The sequence below is a fragment of the Stegostoma tigrinum genome, chromosome 1 (genome assembly GCF_030684315.1).
Source record: "Stegostoma tigrinum isolate sSteTig4 chromosome 1, sSteTig4.hap1, whole genome shotgun sequence".
In the NCBI taxonomy this organism is placed as follows: Eukaryota; Metazoa; Chordata; class Chondrichthyes; order Orectolobiformes; family Stegostomatidae; genus Stegostoma; species Stegostoma tigrinum.
The window spans coordinates 114866856-114886628 of record NC_081354.1 but is presented as its reverse complement, the minus strand read 5'-3'; the positions used below and the strand labels follow the sequence as shown (position 1 = coordinate 114886628).

At 43.5% G+C, this 19773-nt stretch overlaps 1 protein-coding gene across 3 annotated transcripts in view; it reads left to right on the top strand.

Annotated features, from left to right (window-relative positions):
* Positions 1–17702: 17702 nt before the first annotated feature.
* Positions 17703–19773, top strand: part of mtus1b (microtubule associated tumor suppressor 1b) — a 168713-nt gene continuing 166642 nt past the window's right edge. Inside the window, exon 1 of one of the 3 annotated variants that reach the window (XM_048531381.2) lies at positions 17703–17854. The gene's annotated coding sequence lies outside the window, so the exon portion shown is untranslated. Of the gene's footprint in view, positions 17855–18042; positions 18120–18175; positions 18254–19773 lie in introns of those variants that run through there. The other 2 variants (XM_048531374.2, XM_048531357.2) reach the window with 2 other exon arrangements.

Genomic DNA, 19773 nt, shown 5'->3' with positions numbered 1-19773 from the left:
TTCGCAGTGAGGTTAAAATTGTGATCAGAGATAATGGGAACTGCAGATTCTGGAGAATCCGAGATAACAAAGTGTGAAGCTGGATGAACACAGTAGGCCAGAGAGGGTGATGAAAGGTCTCTGGTTAAGGGTCTAGGCCCGAAATGTCAGCTTTTGTGCTCCTGAGATGCTGCTTAGCCTGCTGTGTTCATCCAGCTTCAAACTTTGTCATCCCTAACTGTAGTGTCGGGTCTATCGCCATCTGTTGGTAGGTATCAGTATCTGCTCGTAGTGCATTAGCTTTCTTGATATAGATATAGTAGGAACTGCAGATGCTGGAGAATCCAAAATAACAGTGCACATCTGGCTGAACACAGCAGGCCAAGCAGGGTTGTAGGATCAGGAAAGCTGACGTTTCGGGCCTAGACCTGAAACGTCAGCTTTCCTGCTCGGCCTGCTGTGCTCATCCAGCTCTACACTTTATCTCTAACTTTCTTGATGTATTGGCTTATATTGAGGATTACAGTTATGCATCCTTTGTCTGCTGGTAAGATTACAATGCTCCTGTCATTCTTGAGTCTTTACAGGGCTTTCTTCTGTGTTGAATGTGTTCCACTTCTCTTTTTAGTTCAGTGTTGGGACTATTGTCTATCTGATGGTCTGTTGTAATTCCTCCATAAGTCTGTTATTCTTCAGTGTTGATTCCAGCACAGTCTTCAAAAGAAATGGATGCCAGAAAAGCACAATCTGCCATTACCTCCAAGACAGACTACAACAGGAAGATACAACATGACCAGAATCTCTTATTACCCTACCGTACATATATCAAAGACATTTCAGGGACAACCACAAGACTACTCAGACCCCCAGGCATCAGAGTAGCCCACAAACCAATAAGCACCTTGTGACAGCTACTGATGAATGTAAAGGATCCCATGGCCAAACCTGGGATAATATAAAAAATACCACGCAAAGACTGAGAGAAATACTACACAGGCCAAACCAGAAGAAAATTGATAATACGGATACACAAACACCAACTAGCCACCAAGAAACATGACTAATTCTCACTGGTCTCACTACACAGACAACGAGGGACATGAATTTGACTGGGACAACACATCCATAAGCGCACAAACCACAGAGACACACCAGGGAATTCCTGGAGGCCTGGTATTTCAACCGGAACTCCATCAACAAACACAATGCATTAGACAGGGATAGTAAGAACTGCTGATGCTGGACCCTGTGTACAAGCAGCTGAGAAACAAAACCAGAAATAATACCAACCGCCCCAGCAAACCGAGGCATATAAATAACAAATGAGATGGAACACGGACGCTTCACCGGAGTTGCACTGACATCACTACCTAGCAGGTGACAAAATATTTGTGACTAAATCTGCTGGCTCGGCGAGCACGCCTACAATCTCAGCTCTCCCACTGAATTTCAAGCATCAGCTTTAGTACATGCAATCTCATTACAAAGTTAATTATTTTCCTTAGATCGGCTTTAGGTTTTTGCCTCTTTTTAATTTATTTATCCTCCTGTTTGTTTACTAAATCTAACATTTTACTTACTGATTCCCATATTGGGGAGCAATGGCCTAATGGTATTATTGTTAGATTTATTAATCCAGAGACCCAGGCACCATTCTGGCAACCTGGGTTCAAATCTTACCATGGCAGATCGTGGAATTAGAATTCAATAAAAATTTAGAATTAACAGTTTAATGTTGATCATGAAACCATTGTAAATTTCTGGAAAAACCCATCTGGTTCACTACTTATCCTTTAGAGAAGGGAACCTCTGGGCAGTTGGAGTGGGGAATAATTGCCGGTCTGGCCAGCAACACCCACATCTTGTAAATGAATAAAAAACTGCCTTGCCCCTACATATAATTGCCTGATATCCACCAGAACTGTCAAAAGGCAATGTTACCAAATGCTGAAAGATTTAAGGTTTATTGGAATTTCTTAACTCATGTATTATCACAATTGCCCTCCCAACCTCAAATTTCTTTGCAACTTCAATGATCAAATCTATAATCCATGATGTAATGATTGTAAGAGGTCAGCAAGCTGGATCTTAAGTAAGGAGTTTCCTGATTTTCTAGGTTAAGAGCCCCCAGACAGGGACCCCTGGCTAACAGACAAAAACAGGAGTGTCTGAGATTTTGGCACTCTGGTAGCTAACTCTGAAGAAGCATTACTAAAGCCAAACATGTCAGTGTGTAAATAAACGGTGACTTGGTGACGGGATACCAGCCTCTGTGGAATTCCTTTGGTGGCACAAGAGTGGGATTAATGATGTAACTATGTAAAAATGCCTACTAGCTGAAGCCCAACTGGACCTCAAATAGGCACTACAATCTGCTTTATTACTGAAAAATGCAGCAATTGGAGCATATGAGTTGCAGGGTATTCTGACGGAAGTGGACACTCTTACCAGTCTGACTGAGTAGGGGATCGCTGTCGGAGTCCAGGCAATTGCACAGCCTCACTCAGGACATAGCCTATTCGGAGGAACCCTAGGCTGGCTCACAGCAAAAACCCAAAACAAAGCCAAGCCTTGGCCAAACAGTTAGAATTTTCTTCAGAATCTTGGCTGGCAAACCATTGTAGTTACTGCTGGTATGCAGACTTAAGACAAATAAAGAGAGTCACACTAGACCTAAATTGAGTAAGACAACTTAATAGCCAGTATCCAGGCAAGTGCATACCCTGGAAAGTCCACCTACATCAGGTTTGGAACAGGTAAATTGTTTAGAAATATCCAAATCAGAGCAATCAAAATAAATAGTATCAGAGATAATGGGAACTGCAGATGCTGGAGAACTCCAAGATAATAAAATGTGGGGCTGGATGAACACAGCAGGTCCAGCAGCATCTCAGGAGCACAAAAGCTGATGTTTCGGGCCTAGACCCATCAGAGAGGGGGATGGGGAGAGGGAACTGGAATAAATAGGGAGAGAGGGGGAGGCGGACCGAAGATGGAGTAAAGAAGATAGGTGGAGAGAGTATAGGTGGGGAGGTAGGGAGGGGATAGGTCAGTCCAGGGAAGACGGACAGGTCAAGGAGGTGGGATGAGGTTAGTAGGTAGATGGGGGTGCGGCTTGGGGTGGGAGGAAGGGATGGGTGAGAGGAAGAGCCGGTTAGGGAGGCAGAGACAGGTTGGACTGGTTTTGGGATGCAGTGGGTGGGGGGGAAAAGCTGGGCTGGTTTAGGGATGCAGTAGGGGAAGGGGAGATTTTGAAACTGGTGAAGTCCACATTGATACCATATGGCTGCAGGGTTCCCAGGTGGAATATGAGTTGCTGTTCCTGCAACCTTCGGGTGGCATCATTGTGGCAGTGCAGGAGGCCCATGATGGACATGTCATCTAGAGAATGGGAGGGGGAGTGCAAATGGTTTGCAACTGGGAGGTGCAGTTGTTTGTTGCAAACTGAGCGGAGGTGTTCTGCAAAGCGGTCCCCAAGCCTCCGCTTGGTTTCCCCAGTGTAGAGGAAGCCGCACCGGGTACAGTGGATGCAGTATACCACATTGGCAGATGTGCAGGTGAACCTCTGCTTAATGTGGAATGTCATCTTGGGGCCTGGGATAGGGGTGAGGGAGGAGGTGTGGGGACAAGCGTAGCATTTCCTGCGGTTGCAGGGCAAGGTGCCGGGTGTGGTGGGGTTGGAGGGCAGTGTGGAGCGAACAAGGGGGTCACGGAGAGAGTGGTCTCTCCGGAAAGCAGACAGGGGTGGGGATGGAAAAATGTCTTGGGTGGTGGGGTCGGATTGTAAATGGCGGAAGTGTCGGAGGATGATGCGTTGTATCCGGAGGTTGGTAGGGTGGTGTGAGAGAACGAGGGGGATCCTCTTCGGGCGGTTGTGGCGGGAGCGGGGTGTGAGGGATGTGTTGCGGGAAATACGGGAGACGCGGTCAAGGGCGTTCTCGATCACTGTGGGGGGAAAGTTGCGGTCCTTAAAGAACTTGGACATCTGGGATGTGCGGGAGTTCCCCCTCCACCGACACTCTCATCCGCCTAGCTGAACTCGTCCTCACACTCAACTTCTCTTTTGACTCCTCCCACTTCCTACAGACTAAGGGGTGGCCATGGGCACCCGCATGGGCCCCAGCTATGCCTGCCTCTTTGTAGGTTACGTGGAACAGTCCCTTTTCCGCACCTACACAGGCCCAAAACCCCACCTCTTCCTCCGGTACATTGATGACTGTATCAGCGCCGCCTCTTGCTCCCCAGAGGAACTCGAACAGTTCATCCACTTCACCAACACCTTCCACCCCAACCTTCAGAAAACCTGGGCCATCTCCAACACATCCCTCACCTTCCTGGATCTCTGTCTCCATCTCAGGCAACCAGCTTGTAACTGATGTCCATTTCAAGCCCACCGACTCCCACAGCTACCTAGAATACACCTCCTCCCACCCACCCTCCTGCAAAAATTCCATCCCCTATTCCCAATTCCTCCGCCTCCGCCGCATCTGCTCCCACGATAAGACATTCCACTCCCGCACATCCCAGATGTCCAAGTTCTTTAAGGAACGCAACTTTCACCCGACAGTGATCGAGAACGCCCTTGACCGCGTCTCCCGTATTTCCCGCAACACATCCCTCACACCCCGCCCACGCCACAACCGCCCGAAGAGGATCCCCCTCGTTCTCTCACACCACCCTACCAACCTCCGGATTCAACGCATCATCCTCCGACACTTCCGCCATTTACAATCCGACCCCACCACCCAAGACATTTTTCCATCCCCACCCCTGGCTGCTTTCCGGAGAGACCACTCTCTCCGTGACTCCCTTGTTCGCTCCACACTGCCCTCCAACTCCACCACACCCGGCACCTTCCCCTGCAACCGCAGAAAATGCTACACTTGTCCCCACACCTCCTCCCTCACCCCTATCCCAGGCCCCAAGATGGCATTCCACATTAAGCAGAGGTTCACCTGCACATCTGCCAAAGTGGTATACTGCATCCACTGTACCCGGTGCGGCTTCCTCTACATTGGGGAAACCAAGCGGAGGCTTGGAGACCGCTTTGCACAACACCTCCGCTCAGTTCGCAACAAACAACTGCACCTCCCAGTTGCAAACCATTTGCACTCCCCCTCCCATTCTTCAGATGACATGTCCATCATGGGCCTCCTGCACTGCCACAATGATGCCACCCGAAGGTTGCAGGAACAGCAACTCATATTCCGCCTGGGAACCCTGCAGCCATATGGTATCAATGTGGATTTCACCAGTTTCAAAATCTCCCCTTCCCCTACTGCATCCCTAAACCAGCCCAGCTTTTCCCCCCCACCCACTGCATCCCAAAACCAGTCCAACCTGTCTCCGCCTCCCTAACCGGCTCTTCCTCTCACCCATCCCTTCCTCCCACCCCAAGCCACACCCCCATCTACCTACTAACCTCATCCCACCTCCTTGACCTCTCCGTCTTCCCTGGACTGACCTATCCCCTCCCTACCTCCCCACCTATACTCTCTCCACCTATCTTCTTTACTCCATCTTCGGTCCGCCTCCCCCTCTCTCCCTATTTATTCCAGTTCCCTCTCCCCATCCCCCTCTCTGATGAAGGGTCTAGGCCCGAAACGTCAGCTTTTGTGCTCCTGAGATGCTACTGGGCCTGCTGTGTTCATCCAGCCTCACATTTTATTATTTTACAATCAAAATAAATATCTGGTTAAATAGTCACCTAGTTTTAATGGAGGTTAATACCAGCATGGCCATTTCAGTGATTGCAGAGTAAAGTTTTAAAAAACGTTCACTCTGGACTTCAGCAATTAAGTTTGCGGAAGCCTCGGCTAGGCTGAGAACCTGTACCAAGCTTTACAGATTTAGGGTACAATTTTGGTTCCGGTCTCTTAAAAGCAGCTGGCTCAGTTCACAGTGATTGTAGTAAAAAGCTTGGGCTCAAGCTTGAAATTGGTTACAAGATTCACCTAGCCTGGCTCAGCATTTTTTAACTATTAAACAACTACCCGAGTGAAGTTCTAGTTAAATATCTGGAAGTCTTTCAGGAAGGTCGAGGACTATCAGAGGGGCTCAAGCCACTTTGCATGTTGACCAGGGTGCAGTTCCACGATTCTGCAAGGGGTCCCCGGTGCCATTTGCCTTACTGACAAAAATAGAGGCAGAAATCAAAAAGCCTGGAAATTGACGGAATCATCAAACCAGTCCAATGTGGGGAATGGGCAACACTGGTTGCACCAATTTTGAAGCCTGACAGGTTGGTTCACCTTTGTGGGGTTTTAAGTGAACAGTAAACCGTGTTTCGCAGCTGGATTGAAAACCCAATCTCGTGATAGAGGATATATATGCAAAGTGTGCGTGTGTGCGTGTGTGGCAGGGGCGGGGGGGGGGGGGGGCGCTGTTATTCATGAAACTGGACATGGGCCATGTTTACTTGCAATTTCGTTTAGAAGTGGATTCCCAGATGTATGCTACCATTAATACCCATAAGACTTGTGCCAATGTACAAAACTGGCATTTTGGTGTATTGTCAAACTGTTCAATTTTTCAGGGAATGATGCAGAACATTTTGCAACGTCTCCCTCAGGACACCATCTATCTAGATGATATTCTAATAATAGGGAAAATCAATAAGAAACACTTCAAGAACTAGAGACAGTCCTCTGGCTTCCGCACCCCCGCCCCCCCAAAGGCGGGCTTATCCACAAGGTGGCAAAAATGTGTGTTCCAGGTGTCCCTAATGACCTGCTTGAGCTAGACTAAGCAAGAGCGGGTTACACCCATTGGAAGATGAAGCGAGAGCAATCAAATGTACCCAGGCGCCCATGTCTGTCCAGGAGCTTAGGGTCATTTCTTGGGCTGCCAAGGTATTATGCAAAGTTCATACATAACCTGGTCAACTTTGCATCAACTCCTTAAAAAATGAGTCAGTCTTGGAAGTGGTTGCACAGACAACCCTCAGTTTTCAGTGAGGTAAAGCAAGAGCAATTATTGTAAACAGTGTTGGTACACTACAATCCCAAGAAAGATCCAGTCCTTTCAAAATTGAAACAGCTGGTGGTGATGGGGGAAAACCGAAAGGGCCATCACAACTAGAATCGAAATGTTTTTGGACCCAGAGACCAGTTCAGTAGAGGATGGCATAATGTGACAGAATGAATGATTTTATTGCCACGTGTATCTCACAGTGAGAAAAACAGCGAAAAGCTTTTCTGCTGTCACCACAATCTGGCGCCATTTTGAAATCTTCTAAAGAATAAGAAAAATAAAAGAAAGATATAGCTGAAAGAGAGCCCATCAGTCCTAAGCCAGCCTGTCATCAACGACACCTGCGCTGCCATCTCTCTTCCACTGCCTTGCCACTGTCCACACCAGACCGAGCCACCCTTCGGGTGCCATCTTTCACTGCAGGATTGATACTTGTCCACTACCTGCGCTGGACCCACCAATATCAGTCGCATCTCTCGTAGCAAGGCCTACCTTAATGTCACCGTGATACCCTTCTACAACTATTTTGCCACCGCCAGCTCCTGACCCAACCAACAGTGAAGACGCCCATCGTCAGGCACCATGTTTCACCACCAGGCTGACCTCACCAATGTCACTTCCACTGATGTAGCAGCTGCCAATTCTAATTCACTGTCCCGTGCTTGGCCCGGAAAAGTAAGTAGGGGCTCACTCACTGCAGCCGCAATGTCAAGTCCACATTGGGGTTCATCACCACTGCCAATGCTGTCCGAGCTTAGGAAGGAAGAAGAAAACGAAAAGCAGTCATAGCAGACAAACCCTGGCTCAGGAGCCCTACTCTGCTGCCATCTTGATGATGTATAGGGAGCAAGAGTGATTTTCCTGGGAAAAAAAAACACTCCTGCACAAAGATTGAACCAAATACTGGCTGAACTCCTCATGGTCCATCCAGGACTCTCCAAAATGAAGATCAGAGATAGTAAGAACTGCCAATGCTGGAGTCTGAAATAACAGTGTGGAGCTGGAGGAACACAGCAGGCCAGGCAGCAGAAGAGCAGGAAAGCTGACGTTTCAGGCTGGGACCTTTCTGAAAAAGGTCAGCTCTCCTGCTCCTCTGATGCTGCCTGGCCTGCTGTGTTCCTCCAGCTCCAAAATGAAGATGCTGGTGAGAAGTTATATCTGGTGGCCAGACCTGGATTCAGACATAGCCACGTTTGTGGGGCAGTGCCAAGAGTGCCAACAAGGACAGACATTACCACCAGCAGCTCCCCCATATTCATGGGAATGGGCAGGTAAACTTTGGACCCAGTTGCACAAAGACAATGCAGGCCCTTTCATAGACTCAGTGTTCTTAGTTATTGAAAATACTCACTCAAAGTGGCTGAACATGCATAGAGTTCATTCGTCAAACACGGGGAAGACGATAGAAAAACTGCACGCATCTTTTTCAGTACAGGAAGTCACAGAAATGTTGGTCATTTACCAGCTGGTAAATGGGGTATTTCTGAAAGTCGAATGTTATTCAACATGTGAAGACAGCTTTGTACCATTGGTCATCCAGTGGCCTGGAAGAAAGTGCAGTCCAAACTTTGAAGGCAGGCTTAAAGAAACAGCCTACAGCCCCACTAGATACCAAGCTGTCAGTTCTCATTTGATAACAGGACCTTCCCACATGGAACTGCAGTGATAGCACTGGCAGAGTTGCTTAAATCTGATCTTGCTTGACCTCAGGGCAGAGGAAACGCATCAGGAATGCCAATGGTGGACATGACACTCTGCCAAGTGAGACAGGCAGTTTGATACAGGGCAAAAAGTTTGGTGCCAGAATCACAGAAATGGCCCTGTATGGCTAAGAGGCACCTCAACACCTTTATTGCTGGAAGAAGAGAGTGAAATTCTGTTGAGGCGCACCTGGCACCGGCAGGCTCCCATGTGTTACATGCTGCTCAAATCAGACGCAGAGTTGGAGGAACTTGACCCAATGCTAAAATGCCCCAGGAGGCTCTTCAAAATAAATACAACCAGGCTGTGTCCTTGAACTCAGTGAGAGGGCTGTCATGATTCCAACAAGGTCAGCCAGGTGGGCGTCAGTAGAATAAGTATTCCCGGATTTTTGCTGCTAGTCTGGTCTAATCAAGGATCCCTGGTTGACAGATAAAAAGAAAAGTATCAGAGATTCTAGCACTCTAGTAGCTGACTCTGAAGAACCACTACTTAAGTAAAGGAACATTCATTTGCAAAATAAAGGGGGACTTAATGACAGGATACTAGCCTCATTGGAGTTATTTCACAATGTTTCTCTTCTCATCTTACAAATGCCAGATAAGCATTTAAGTTGGCCAGAAAAAAAATCTACTTAAGCTTCAAAGACAAGCTCATAAGTATAGTTCTTTTAACAATTTCATCTTCTGCAGACAGCTTTTCTGACAAATAGCTACAGCTATGAGAACATATACTTATCAAAGCACTACCATGACAGGTCAAAGCATCTTTTGGCCACTTTCATAGCTACTTTTCTCCCTCCAAATGAAATGAAACCTCAATCCTAAACTAAGATTTTTAAATTGATTTGCCAGTGGGATCACAATCAACCTCCGGACTACTCTCTTCATTCTTCTCTTTCTCTAATCAAGTCATGTTGTAGAAACATCGAAAATAGAAGAAAGAGTTCAGCCATTCAGCGCTTTAGGCCTGCTCCCCCACACCCATTCAGTATGATCATGGCTGAACATCAAGCTCAGTACTCTGTTACTGCTTTCCCCCTTTAGTCCTAAGAACTACATCTAACTCCTTCTTGAAAACATCCAATGTTTTGGCCTTTACTGCTTTCTGTGGTAAACAGTTCTACAGCCTTAGCACTGAGTAAAGAAATTTCTCCTCATCTCAGTCCCAAATGGCAAACCCCATATACTTAGATAGTGAGTTCTGGTTGTGGAGGTTGTCGAAGTTCTTTCACTCTCTGGAGCTCAGGCTTTTAAAATTTCACTTCCTTTCAATTGCTATTTCCCTTCCTCATCTCCTGCCAATTCAAACAAATAAACTTATTTCCATTCCCTTTCCCTTTCCATTCCTACTTTTCCTCCAATTCAACATTTTTTCGTTTATTATAGAACTAGCTAATTCTCGCTATGATACACCACTTACAGGTTTCTCTCCTTTTAACTCAATGCTGGCTAAGAACTTCAAATCGTACCTTCCTCAGAAGATAGCAAGAACTGCAGATGCTGAAGTCAGAGACAACACAGTATGGAGCTGAAGGAACACAGGTCTGCTGTGTTTCCTTAGAAGATACTGTCTTTATATCCAACAGCATTCTCATTTTAGTCTTAGTCAACAAATGTCAAGTAATCCATTAAATTTTCTACTCCCAGAAAAATCTTTGCAACATTTAAAAGATGAATTTTACAAATTTAAAATTCCAACCCATGTACCATAATTCACAGCAATGTTCCAATGCCCAGCACCTCCTATACACAGTGCTTTAAGAATTCACAAATCACTCTTAAATTCAACCATTTTTGATCCCCCGAGTCCCCCCTCTATGATCCCAGCTGATGTTCACACTGGACAAGTTAGACCTCAGTGTAAAAGTGGCTTGGCAGACCCTAACTTTCTTTAAAAAAGGTCAGTTACAGAAGACAACCATAACTGTCTGTCATTGTACATAGACAAAAAGGTTGGAAAGACTTCATAAGAGATATTAAAACAGGGTTCAACTATTCATAGTACTCATTTTATCCCAGAATTGCCCATATAAACATGAAAACTTCTAGTGAACAGTTATCATTATCTCCACGCCGAGGTTTCTGGCACAACTGCAGCCAGGATCCCTTCTGAAGAATTTTTACACATTCAACAGACATGCTTTCTTTAAGTTGGCATTTCCCCAAGATATCAAAAACAATCTGCAAACTAAGTTCAGTATTACTTGATTTTCAGAGCAAAGATAGGTTCCTAAAACAAAAACAAAGTTGCTGAACTCAGCAGGTCTGGCAGCAGCTATGACAAAAAATAATCAGAGTTGGCTTTTCAAGTTTGGCGATTGCTCTCAGGAAGGGTCACCGGGCCCAAAAGGCCAACTCTGGATTTTTTTTTTTCCTTCACAGATTCTGCCAGACCTGCTGAGGTTTTCCAGCGACTTTGTTTTCATTTCTGATTTACAGCATCTGCAGTTCTTTCGGTTTTTATATAGGTTCCCAAAACGTAATTTCCAGCAATTGTTCTCTAGCACACTGCCTCACGCTGACTGACTTCTAAATCTCTGTCTCTTTAAATGTCCTAGGTCCTCCGTCACCAGCAGTTTTCAAATATTTTTAAATTCATTAAACTTCTGACTATCCCATATCAACAAAAATATGTTCAAAAGAAGAAGCCTCCAGATTTTCCAAAGAAGGGTCCCAACCCGAAACCTGTCTTTCCTGTTCCTCTGATGCTGCCTGGCCTGCTGTGTTCCTCCAGCTCCACACTTATCTCAGCCTCCAGATACCCTGGCACCAAGCCCACAAAAACAACTGAAGAAAACTAAATCTGTCTTCCCCTTTGTCACATGCAAAACACAAAACAGGAGTTACAATTTAAGTTGTACATTGTTCCTAACACTTTTCATTGTATTACACTTAGAATTTTTTGAAGGATGTAAGTATAGCCTCAGCACAGTTACACCTCAATAATTTCAGTTACAGGAAAGTGCTTGTAAACTTTTATATGCCAGAATCACAGAATGGTCAAAGCACAGGTGGAAGTCATTCTGCTCAGTGTCAATCTTGAAGGTGCAATTCAGCAAATGTTATTTGCCCGCTTTCTCTCCAAAACCTTGCAGATTCTTCCTTTTCAGATAACAATCCAATTCCATTCCATTCGAATGCCTTAATTGAATCATCTTCTACATTCTGCAGGCAGACCATTCCACATCATAACCATTCTAAACATGAAAAGTTTTGCCATATTTCCTTTGCCAATTACCTCCATTCTGTGTCTACTTGTTCCCAAATATTTCATGTATGCAAACATGTTTCTGCTTATCTGTTCTATTCAGACCTAAGATTTCAAATACTTGCAACAAATCTCTTTAAAACTTCACTTCAACAAGAATTGCCAATAGTTTGGATAAGTTGGGATATTTCTGAAGCTCCTCCTTCCTGGGGAAACTTTTCTTTTCTTTTCTGCACTCTCTCCAGTGCTTCTAACATGGGCATTGAGAGAATTTTGCATAAAGCTGCCAATAGTCTGAGAAATATGCATTAGCCACGAATTTTCTGTCACTTACTCAATTTCAGATGCATGTTGCTATTGTCCCTTTTATTCTACAAGCTAAAGCTTGGCTCACAAGTTAATTCTATGGCACTTCTTAATAATCTTTTAGAATCCATTCACTTCATGTCTAAAGTATCAACCCTGGTTACCAGAGTAAACTTGAAGCAAGCAATTTAAATATTATTTGCCTTTAAGGAAACCACCAACTTCCTTAACTAATGGGTATTTGTCCAAGTGACTAAATTTTGTTCTTAATTTTTATTTCTAGAAGCTGACCCAGCACTGATGTTAGACTCGTGGTCAGAGATAATGGGAACTGCAGATGCTGGAGAATCCGAGATAACAAAGTGTGGACATGGATGAACACAGCAGGCCTAGCAGCATCTTAGGAGCAGGAAAGCTGATATTTCGGGCCTAGGCCCTTCATCAGAGAGGGGGATGGGGAGAGGGAACTGGAATAAATAGGGAGAGGGGGAGGCGGACCGAAGATGGAGAGAAAAGAAGATACGTGGAGAGGAGAGTATGGGTGGGGAGGCAGGGAGGGGATAGGTCAGTGCGGGGAGGACAGACAGGTCAAGGGGGCGGGATGAGGTTAGTAGGTAGGAAATGGAGGTGCGGCTTGAGGTGGGAGGAGGGGATAGGTGAGAGGAAGAATAGGTTAGGGAGGCGGGGACAAGCTGGGCTGGTTAAATGTCAGCTTTTGTGCTCCTAAGATGGTGCTTGGCCTGCTGTGTTCATCCAGCTCCACACTTCGTTATCACTGATGTTAAACTGACTGGTGTGTAGTAGCCGGGCTCATCCTTACATGCTTTATTGAAAAAGGGTGTAACATTTGTAATTCTCGAACCATCTGGCACCATCCATGTCTGAGGAGGACACAAGCTGGTCTTGACCCAGTTATTTGTTTTTACTCTGGATTGTTCCTTATCCTTTTCTGTAATTAATATGAACCTTATGATCACAGTTCCTAAAATGATTTCCTTCTGACAATCTATTTTGCTTATGTCATTTGCAAGAATCAAATCCAGTCATACCTCCTTTTCAAATTAGGGTGGAAATATTTTGCTGTAAAAATTTCTCCTGATCAGAATCTAAGAAATTAGGTCAATGTCACTTCCTAACCGTCACATTGCTACATGGAGAAATGGTGGTACATTGGTAATGTCATTGGACTGGAGATCCAGAGAACGATGCTAAATTTTTGATGTTAGTTCATATCGCACCATGACAGCTACTGGGCTTTGGATTCACTTCATTAATCTGGAATGCAAAACTAGTCATAATTTCTGTGGTGACTAATCTGGTTCAGTAACATTTATTAGTTAATGAAATCTGCCATGCTGACCCAGGCTGGCCTGCATGTGGCTCCAGACCCATAAGAATGTGGTTAAGTCTTAAGTAGCTTGGAAGCCACTCAGTTCAATGAGGAACAAGTTAAATAAAAACTTTAAAGAACTACAGATGCTGTAAATCAGGAACAAAAACAGAAGTTGGGATAAAAGCTCAGCATGTCTGGCAGCACCTAAGAAAACAAAAATCAGATTTAACCTTTCAGGACCTTTCCTCAGAATGGAGCAACAGGTTTCTGGTCTTGCCAGCAATATCCACACAATAATCCTTGAAAAAATTGCTCTTGTCCATATTAAGATAATTAAATGTCTCCCAACGTAACATTAGCCATGAAGATGGCAGAGTGATCTAAAGCATCAACTTCAAGGGTTTAGTCATTTCTCACTGATGGGTTAATTTTGAATTCCTCACTCTGGCAGAAGGTTTGCCTTGGGATTTCAAAATGTCCACATGGATTGTTATGAAGACCAACCATTTTGTCATACATCCTTAATTTACTTATTTTCTTTTGGGCCCCATATCTGAGGAAGAACGTGCTGGCATAGGAAGGGGTCCGGAGGAGGTTTACAAGAATGATCCTGGGGTTGAAGGCCTTGTCATATGAGGAGCGGTTGAGGAGTCTGGGTCTGCACTCAAAGTTTAGAAAGATGAGGGGGGTTTTTAAATGAAAATTGCAGAATACTGAGGCCTGGATAGATTGGATGGGGAGATGAAGATTCAATGAATTGGAGATACTTGAGCCTCAGGGCACAGCCACAGTGAAGAGATAACCCTTAGAACTGAGACAAGGAGGAATTTCTTCAGCCAGAGGGTGGTGTGTGGGACTCAGATCAGTGGAACTCATTGCCATAGAAGGCTGTTGAGGCCAATACCTCAAGTATATTTAAGACAGAGATTGGTAAAGGGAGCTAGGATAATAGGGAGAAGACAGCAGAACAGGTTGAGAAACATATCAGCCAAGATTAAATGGAAGAGCAGACTTAATGGGCTGAAAGTCCTAATTCTGCTCTTATATTTTATGGTCTATGACACTGAGTTAGTTATGAGATTTGTTTACAGCAAAAAGATAAATCACTGCAGCAAGATAGTAGATCATTTAGTTGACAAGAAACCATATTACAGCACCTGGCCTATGAAAAACACAGAAACAGTAACACATTTACTTGAAACTTGAAACTATATTGCACAACACCTCATGTTCTGATTAAGTTTCTTCATCTGAAGTATTTACTTAGCATTTTGCTTTCAAAGATCAAATTGAGCTGCTGTGCATTTCAAGCCCAGTTTATCTCCTTATCTGGATAGTATCAAATGAATTGTGTTTGTATGAAACCAAGGGTTAATGATTATAGAAATTTCCAAAGTTGAAAGACACAAAACAATCTCAATGTAGTTGTTGCATTTAAAAAAATGAAAGAACTGCAGATGCTGTAAAACAGGAATAAAAGCAGAATTTGTTGCAAAAGCTCTGCAGGTCTGGTGGTATCTGTGAAGCAAAATCAAAGTTAACATTGAGTCTGGTGACAGTTCTTCAGAGCTGAGGAAAGGTGAAAGGAGCTGAAACGTTAACTCTGATTTTTCTCCACAGATGCTGCCAGATCTGCTGAGCTTCACTAGCAACTTCTGTTTTTGTTCCCAAGGTAGTTATGTTTTGAGAACTGAGTAGGAATATTTAATGAATATGCAAAAGTACATTCCAAGTGTAGTTTTGTGCACAGGCATTGTAGTCTTTGAAATAAATGTTTGTTTATGCAATTTCATGTTGATTTCAGCTCATTGAAAGTTTTCAATTACAGTTGCAAAGAAGCAACAATATGCAAGGCTAGGGCAACAAGACTGATAACAATGGAGTGAAGTTTGCTGTTTACAGTTAGTAGTTTCAGTTACTGTCTTGCATGTTTTATCATCTTTACCTCAATTTCTGCTACTATTTTTGCCTTTGATCAGATAGTATATTTGCCAGCAGGAATGTTGACAGTTTTCAAACCACTTCAGCACATGGAACTGTTGATCTTTAAAGATGATAGGCATCAAAATACATAAACAATTATTATAAAAGAAAAAACATATTGATATTTCCATAACAACGACATGAAAATAGATGGATTGATTGCCATTTTCTCACTTTTCATTTGGTTTGAACAGAGGCCTGGAATTTGAGAACACATTGCCAATTCACTGTGTACTTGATGTGTGTACAGATATTGCTGAAGAATTAGCCAGGTTTTTTTTAGTTAAGCAAATGAAAGGTTAGCTTTATTGTACTAAAGCTCAGCCAGGTAAAAATAATCAAGATTTTTTAAGAATCTGCAATATACATACAGGACATTAGTTAGGTCACTTTTGGAATACTGCTTTCAATTATGGTCTCCCTGCTGTGGGAAAGATACAACGAAGCTTGAAAGGGTTCAGCAGAGATTTGTGAGGATGTTGCTGGGACTGGAGGGTTTAAGCTCTAGGGAGAGGCTGAATAGGTTTGGGTTTTTCTTTCCCTAGAGTGTCAGAGGCTGAGGGGTGATCTTGTAGGGGTTCATAAAATCATGAGGGGCACAGATAGGATGAATAGCCAAAGTCTTTTCCCCAGTGTAGGTGAGTCCAGGAGTAGAGGGCAGAGATTTAAGGTGAGAGGGGAAAAATTTAAAATGTACCTGACAAGAAACCTTTTCATGCAGTGGGCGGTACGTGTATAGAATGAGCTGTCAGAATGTCTGTTGGAGGTAGGTACAATTATAACATTTAATAGGCATCTGGATGGGAACATGAATACGAAGGGTTTAGAGGAACATGGGCCAAACGTTAGCAAGTGGGACTGGATTAGTTTAGGGTATCTGGACAGCATGGATGAGTTGGACTGAAGGGTCTCTTTCTGTTCTGTGTGGGGTGGAGAAGAGATGCTGCTGCAAGGGTCAGTGTGGACTTGTTCGGCTGAAGGGCCTGTTTCCATGCCATAGGGATTCTTATGAATTATATATTCAAGGCTGAGATAGACAAGTTTTAAATCAGTAAGAGTTTTGAGGAAAAATTGAAATGGAGATTATAAAATCCACTATAATCTCAAATGACCAGAGGTGGTTAATGGGTCATCTGCTCTTATACCTAACATTACTATCTTCTCAGAAATAGAGATTCACAATAAGACTGCACATTTCCAAAGTTTAGTGTCCCTGAAATTTTCTCAGAAACCTTGTCTCCCTCCTAGAGTACAATGTGCTACATACTAACAAAAACATTTTAACTGTCTCAATGTTTATGCTCCAATTTTTAAAAAAGTTCAAGTCATGAAACTAGCCATTGAATTCAAAGTTAATACTCATCATGAACACGTCTTCATGACATTTTTGTGCCAGAAGGTTCATCAACAATTAACATTCCACTCAAATGAATATTACACTTACCATTAGACTTGTGATTATATAAAATCTAAAAGCTAACCTGTTGCATTATTTTCAGACTTCACTTTACCACCTTTTACGAAGTAAAATGATCAGGATAGACTATTATTAGAAGCCACTCGTGGAACAGGACTTTGGGGGCAGACTGGGAATCATTGACGAACAGATGAGACAACTTGAGTGTCTCAGCCTTCAACAGGTCTTGTAAGTAGGCCGTGACTAAAAGAGTAAACTGAAGGGGTGTCGGAGCATTTGATACCATACCTCGTTTAAACCATAGAAAATTTTAGATTAGTGCCTGTACGTTACAAATTGTACAGTCCTAAAGTTTAGAGCATCATTAGTAAACTATCAACATTCCATTAAAACAGTCAACGTGAACACGAAGACCAACTAATCTCCCAACTTCCTCGTCGTATCTTGTTCAAACTGAAAGACTGGAACTAAGCTATACCTTTTTCCGAGATGTTCTAGTTTCAGTACCTGCCAACTAGAATGCGATGAGCCCCTTGACGAACTACAAGACCCAGAGATCAGTGCGGGCGCAGTCACGCCCCTTTCTCCAGGTGTTGCCGCTGCAACAGCAACTACTATATCTCAAGGGGCTATCAAACGGTGATTGACATCTCCTTGACTTTAAGCCCTTAGTAACAAGTGTACGTAAAGTGGAAATGAATGGATTGTATAAACATTTGCAGTGATTAAGTGAACGTTTCCCTCATGTTCCAAAGGCAGCTGTCAAGTGACCTTTGTCCTCTTTTTCCCTTGACCCTGTGTTGCATTGAATGAGGAATTATTTTAAACAGTTGTGTTTAACACCCCACATTTCAGCGTGCGGGCTCGTCGTTGTTTCCCTTCCTTTCAAATGCTTTCCGATTTGAAAAGGACTTTGCAATAAAATAACTGACACTGGATGGCTTGCACTTGATGTGAGTGTTAATATTTGTGCTGAACTAAAGTACTTGCTATAGTCAGTAAAACGTGAACCAAACGAGCTATTTTTATTACAAGTTCTGTTTTGTTAATTAATAGACGACTGAGCGCGTTTTGCTGAAGAACAAAGTGCTGATTAGCTATTGGCATAGAAAAGGTTTACTGTTTTGGTTCACATTCCACGGGTTGTTGCGTATGGGGAAGGATTGGTGTCTCAACAGCTGCCAAAATTTTTCTGCACTGGGGACTGGCTGTTGCATGGTAACTAAACTTTTGTCACTGAGTTCTCTCATGCAGTGTTTACTTTGTTCGTAACTCTTTATCCCTCGGTCACCTCGTGCAAGTTTTTATCAGCTCGTTCCTTTAGTAACTGGCTTACTTTTGCAATTAGTAAGGTAAATTATTAAATTGATTTGCGCAAAAAAGATGTTGGAATGTGCTACTTGGTGAGCTCTGTCTCTTCCGAACTGCACGTACATTTTAAGAGCATAATTTTTTAAAATTAATTCGATAAGATTTTATATTTCTGAGAACTATTCAGAATCGCGGACCGATCTGCGTTTCCATGACTTCGCTCGGTTTCGTGACTTGTTGCCCTACGGTTACTGTGTAATCTGGTGTTACAACTAAAACATTCGGAATGGGTTCAAGGGAAGGAAAATTACATTTTCTTTTCAAGCTATGTCATCTGGAAATGTGAAAATAATCTACCTGAGCGAATCAGTGAATAACTTAATGCAATTCCTACGGTTTACTTCGTACGAATACCTCGTGAGTTTAGAGGTCACGATGACTAATTATTAGGACTGGTTAGAGAGGCTTTGGCTGTAGTTTTGGGAAGTGGGGAGGATTGGTGTTTATGACCAGGAGCCTGGCCATAATGATTAGGGTGTGTGTGTGGCATTCACCGATTTCATGTAATCCCTCCAATGCGGAAAGAGGCTATTCGCTTTACCGAGTCTCTTCTGACCCTTAAGTGCAGCATCTTGCCCAGACCCAGCCCTCGTACTATCCTCCTAACCCCACATTTACCATGGCTGGCCAACTTAATCTTGCAACCTCCCTGATGCTACGGGGCAATTTAGCAGAGCCAAACCACCTAATGTGGACATCTTGGGACAGAAGGATGGAAAGGTGGGGACAAGGAATGTCAAAAGACGAGATGATGAAACTTGGTACTTAAAGAATCGAAGTTCTAATACCCTGCTGCTGGACTTTAAGAATTATTGCACTCTCCCTGAAATCACTCCACTAAGGGCCAATCTCCTACTGACTGCCCTGGAATTAAAGGATAAGGACAACCCCTGACAATCTCTTAAAATATGGGGTAGTTGGTTACCTTGCCCAGGTTTGTGGGCACATGATCAATGCTGATACTAGTTTAGGCAAAACAAAAACAATGACCGAGATGAGATTGACCTTTACCACAGCACTGATTGGGAGGTGTTGTCTAATTGGATGTCTTTGAATGCCAAGATTCTCCTGGTATTCAAATAATGCAGGTGTGTTCTCCTGAATGTCGAGCCTAGCATTTAGTGCAACGTTCTTGGTTTGAGAAGATTACATGGTGAATATCTCATTGGAGGAAACTTGTAGTTTTTTTTCGCTAAACTTCCTACAGTTCATAACACTCAAGCTGTAAAACACTTTGTCCTGAGACATGACAGGCACCATATGAATGCATGCCTATTTGTTTACCAATATCTCAATACTGATGTATCAGCAAATCTTTGACACTTTTTTCGGTAACTGGCTGAATAATTCAGAACCTTCAGGGATCTAAAGCAAGAGGAAGCAATTAGAATGGTGTTATAATGGAATAAATGTTTAATGCTTAGTTGTTTTAAGTGGAATGCATTGCTTTACGTAGAGAATTGTTGCTACCTTGCTGACTCTTGAACTATTGAGAATGTCA